Source organism: Pygoscelis adeliae, unplaced genomic scaffold, assembly GCF_000699105.1.
Source record: "Pygoscelis adeliae isolate BGI_AS28 unplaced genomic scaffold, ASM69910v1 Scaffold127, whole genome shotgun sequence".
In the NCBI taxonomy this organism is placed as follows: domain Eukaryota; kingdom Metazoa; phylum Chordata; class Aves; order Sphenisciformes; family Spheniscidae; genus Pygoscelis; species Pygoscelis adeliae.
This window is the reverse complement of record NW_008825208.1, coordinates 6,416,478-6,421,989: the sequence shown is the minus strand read 5'-3', so window position 1 is coordinate 6,421,989 and position 5,512 is coordinate 6,416,478.

Below are 5,512 nucleotides of genomic sequence, written 5' to 3'. Positions count from 1 at the left end.
GCTGGAAAGTCCTTGACTAGTGTAAGCACTGCTCAGCAACAACTAAAACATGGGTGTGTTATCAACATTGTTCTCATCCTAAATCCAAAACACAGCACTGGACCAGCTACTAGGAAGAAAATTATCCCAGCTGAAACCAGGACAGTACCCTTGCATTTTCAGTAACAGTGTAGCAGAGCTACACTGGTGTAGGCAGGACCAGAATAAAAACCGTCAAGCAGGCTGAGAGCACCTCTGTGGACACCAGCTGCCTGGCACTGTCTGGGAGTGAAGCACGGGACAGGACAGGGGTGCCTCTATTGGGAAGTTCCCTGGAAAATTGCTAATAAAGAGAACAGACTAAGCAATGAATAAGATGTTTGTCTGTAGGGGTTTTTTTAGGTTTCTTATAGAAAACATTGGAAATCTAATGTCTGAAAGGTCAATTCATTTAACAAGGCATGGCAAAGAAGCATCACAACGTGACCCATTTGCTGAAGAGTGATCCTTAAAGAGGAAGAGCAACCAGGCAACTTCTCCCTCACACCCCCATTAACCTTCTCTTTATGTAAGGGAAGTTTTTAAAAGCAGAGTCTGTGAAGCATCACATCCATATTCCTGGAACATCTGTAATTAAATACACACAATATTTCAAAGCAAAGTACTGCCAGTTTATTTACCCTTCTCTTACCTGCCAGTCCAAAAATTACTTGTGGGGGCACTGCATGTTGCCATAAGATTTCTGTCACTTCTGGAGATAATTTCAGAACAAATTCACCTTTGGTAGACTGTGATACTTCTGCTCTGCCAGTCCCTCACCACAGCATCTAGTTGCATCCTGCTTGACAGTATTTCAGCGCTTACAAGTCCTGCTTTTAACACTGCTGCTTTAATGCTGCTTTTAACACTGACCCACATCCCTGCTCCACAGGTCAGAAACCAGGGCACAGAGAGCTAAAGGGATCCACAAGAGAGGAAGGCGTGCTCCCTTCCGGGTCAATAACAGGGGACACAAGCCCACAAGGAGCCTGATCTGAACAGTGAAGCTTGAGGAGAATGGTCTTCTGCTCCAGCCGCCTGCTGTAGATTGCTAGGGTTAGGTGTTGCAAACACTGCTCTGCCTGACTGGGGCAGGGTTGACTTACGCAAGTCCTCAACCAGATGTCCTTCTGGTCCTGTAGGAAACACCAGGCTGAATTAGAAGGGGTGGTCAGGCAAGGTATGTTCTAAGCTTGTTTCCTAAGTAGAAGGCGGCATGGGACAATCTGAGGAGCAAGGATTCAGCCATCACAATGCACTGCAAAGGTTTTGTCTTCTTCCAGTAATCACTAATTAACAGAAGACTCCTGCCCTTCTCAGACTCCATTTGGAGATTCACAACCCACCCTATGGCACACGTGGGCACTCGCATTTTCCTTTGGACATCCTGAAGGAACATGGGGGAATAAGTACCATCACTAAAGACCACCCAGCTCACAGTGACTGGATCTGTCAGCATTGCAGTTAGTCACCAACTTTAAAAAAAAAAAAAAGGCAAAACACCTAGCTTCAGGTCAGAGTTAAGATCAAAGTGAGTAAAAGTGTGCATTGACAAAATGCAAAACAGATAACAGCTTACAAAAGCCTACAGAGAGATGGTAGTGCCCAGGAAAAACACCCAGCCTTTGGGTCAGCTCTAAATTTTCTTCGTGCTCCATCTGGGTATCAACCTGACAGAAGTACCTGTTAGTTTTCTCCTGGCCAAGACTTCAGACTGTTGTGTTCAGCAGCCACCTTTCCTCCATGTGTGCATGATGCTGGGAAACACTGCAGAGAAATCCTGCCATCGTGGGCATCACGAGGCTACTTCTCATTCATATCCGAGCACATCCGAGCAGAACTAATTTCCTGCTGGTCCTTCCTTTGCCAGATTTGTTACTAGACTGCAACTAACAATTAGTAGTAACACAGAAAAAGGCATATGAAGCTCAGCCCCCAAGGTGGTTTCGAAAATCCTATGCTACTTCACCAGAGGCCTGAAATACCCTTGAGAATCCAGTCTGTGGTTTTTCAGAGTTGTCACCGCATGACTCTGCCTTGTATGAAATTCCTGTGGACTTCAGTTTACTTTCCGGGGTCCTCTTATTTGACATGGCTTCAGAGAGTCCAAGAAGTCTCATTTTCAGCTCTCATTACACTTCTACTACACAAAGGAAGTAGTTTCAGTGGCTTTTTCTCATGGAAGGACAAATGAGGTTGACAGTGCTCTCTGTGCGAAAGTCAGACAGAATATGAACTGCAATACAGAAAAGCTTCTGATTTCTTCAATGTTTGCTTGGAATACAGAGCTCTTACAAAAATGTTTTAAAAATGTAAAGAATGAGCTTCTTTCAGTATTGAAAATTACTTATGTTTTAGGTGAATAACATAAATGTCTTACAGGCAAAAAAAGACCAACCTGGAAAATAAGAAACAGAGTCAGAGAAAGCCTTGATAAACTGTGTACAAGGAGTATTGTATAGCTTCCCCAGAGCAGCCGTCTGCAAGAATGAGACAGAAAAGGACGGGGCTGGAGTTCTTCGCTTCCTCTTTAACTCAATAACAGCTCCCTGTTTGTTTTGGAAAGACCCATAATGATAGTAGAGACACCTGGGGTTTTGGTGGAACAGGACATATCTGTGGCAACAGCAGGCGAGTGTCAGCTGTTGCGTGACAGAAATACACAGGTAAAGCAGAGCAATTTAAACAAAAGCCTGAATAATGAGTATGGTAAAAATGTATAATAACAGCTCAACAAGAAACCCACTTGAAAGAAAGCAGGGGACTTGGCAGTGTGAGTATGTGCTAATTATAGGATGGAGATTTGGCTGACATTAGTAAGAATGTATAGTGTGTAATTTCTGTATATAGGATAAGGACAATGGGCTGTTTTCTACGTCTAGGAAGCCATGACACTTTGGTCTCCAGCCTGTGGCCTCAAGTTATTCCCTCACGTGCTTTACAACACAGAGAGCTGCTTTAAAACATAACTGGGTCTTGCTCTTCACCCCCTTGCATTGCTAGCTGTGAGTTCCTAGGTCCAGAAAAGGGGTAGCTTTCTACCAGCGACATATGCAGGCTGTAGCAGACCCACAGCACATCCATTTCTGTTCCCCTCTAAACGCTGGTCTGTGAGGGCAGACCTGCTTTTTTACAGGATGCCTTACAGAGCTCACAGTGCAACCACAGAAAGGTGGAGGGTGGGGAAGAGCTTTGCAATGACAGAGCTGGACTGGTGCGGGGGCTGATTTTCAGTTCTGCCACAGAAATCCTGGGGCCATTTCCAGCCTTTGGTGTAGTCGCCCGTCTGTAACAGGCTGACAACAGTGTCTCTTATGTCATGTCTTTGGGGGCTCTCCTTTTCTTCAAAGAAAAGAAAATGACAGCAGCCAAGGTGGCAAACATGAAGATGGGGCATTATTTACTTAGCGTATGTTCAGCTGCCATCATCACATGAGCATTTATTCCTCTGGCAAAGAAAATAACCAAGTGAACCAACTGGGCTTGTTTCCTCCCAGCTTTGGGTAAAGCAACCGCATTATTTTTTTCCTCCCTCCATTTTTTGCCTGGTAAACTTAGAAGTTTGAGGGACCTGAGTTTCAGTGAATAGATGTAACCTCAGGCACTCTGCTTTTACAGTAAAGTCTGGATTCACAAAATTCCCCTGTATCACGTTTAATTGTTTAGCAGAAATAGTAACCTCTTAGCTTATAAAGAAATAGCTGACAATATCCTTCTGGACAAAATATTTTTTATGGAGTATGAATTATATTTCTAGGAAAAAAATCCAGAATTCTGTATACTGGCTTTACGCTGTTTATTCTCCCAACACCATATCTCACACACACTCACACACCATTAGACAAAGATTACAACTGAAGATAATGATATGGTAGTTATTACCCAACATGCTAAAACTTTAACCATTGATGAAAAGGTATGTTTGAGAGTTGATGCTCATGCCATGTGGTTCCTATCAATGGGAGAAAGTAAGAACAGGGAAACAAGCTTAAAATTACAGTTCACATTTAAGAAATTTAACAGAAGCCACTTTTTCTTTCTTGCATAGAGGCTGAGCTTAACCACAGAGCTTGAGCTTAACCATGCCATGCAGAAACTGTGCGTGCACTTCCCTGCCTCCTTGGTTGTGAAGTTCTAATGTGCAGGCCTCCGAGTCCAATCTTGCGATCACAACTTAACTGTATAAACCCTCTTCTAGCACTGAACAGCAAATGCCAGACACGCCTACTGCTGCACATACACATGCACAAGTGCCTCTTTCTGCACCTTTGCAATGCCAAGGGGCTTCTGTGCGCACTTCTGCAGCCAGCCTTTCACTTGCAGCTCTGCAGCCTTCCACCTGAGCTGCTGTGTCAGTCTTTTTCCCTTCTCCTTCTCCTATGCTTTTGCCTTTGTGCTGTTATTCTCATGGCCTTCCACCCGCAAATCTCAGTATTGTAATAGGTTCTCAGGCAAAGCAATTGCTAACAGTCTGAGAATCCCTCCTTTCTTCCCCCTGTGTTTCCTACCTGTTTTGTGACTTTAGTTTACATTAGGTGAAAAACAAGACTTAGCAAATAGAAAAATAGATAACAGTCACGTAAATATCCCGTAAGCATCACCAGCCATAAACATGCACAAAGTGGAGTGACTGGCGTGCACCACCTGCAACTGATTAAATGTGATCCTGTCAGCCCTGGCAGCATCATACTCAGGAACAACCAAGAGGGAGCTTGGCTGGGTCTGAATGCCAAGCAGAGAGTTAACAGAGGAAAAAGCCTGACAAGAATAGTTATAATCATCTCCTCATCCTCACTGCTTGGTGGCACTGGGAGGGACACTCTTCTGGGGGCCCCGTTGCTTCGGTTCTTGGCTGGCCACTGGGCAGTTTCCCCCTTCCTTCTATTCCGGTTCTTTTTCCCCTGTGTTAACTTCAAATTGATGTGTGGACCCCACTGATAAAACTCTGTGCAGGTAAGCCTGTCTCAAGAGGTGCGATGACACTGTCCCCATACAGTTGGCAGGGTCCCCTCCCCTTCCTTCAGCATCAGCCCCCGGTGGGAATGGTGGGAAGCAGAGCTACAGAGGAACAGCTACACCCCAGCAAAAAATAACTGACTCTATGTATTATTGCTTGAGTTAGTTTTACTTAGTTATTGCTTAACTTTGCTATATAAAGCAAGATCTTACTCTAGGATAGAATGCTACACAGAACTAAGATTAAGCAACACTCCATTATCAGGACTGAGATTCAGTGGTTTTAATTTTTGTCAAAGTTTTGAGCATTCAGGCTGACGTTCTTCCAAACCAACGCTCTCCCTGACAACAAAGCATTACCCTCTCACTGATTATTTTGGTGGGACAAGCAAATATGACAAGTCCTGGTGCTCTGCCACCGAGAAGCACTCCCTCACTCCTGCTCTGGAGCGGGGGGACTTTGTAGCGGGGGCGAGGGGAGGGAGGCGGGAGGCCGCAAGGCACAGATACCCATCTTGCCGTTGCCGCGAACCTGCCT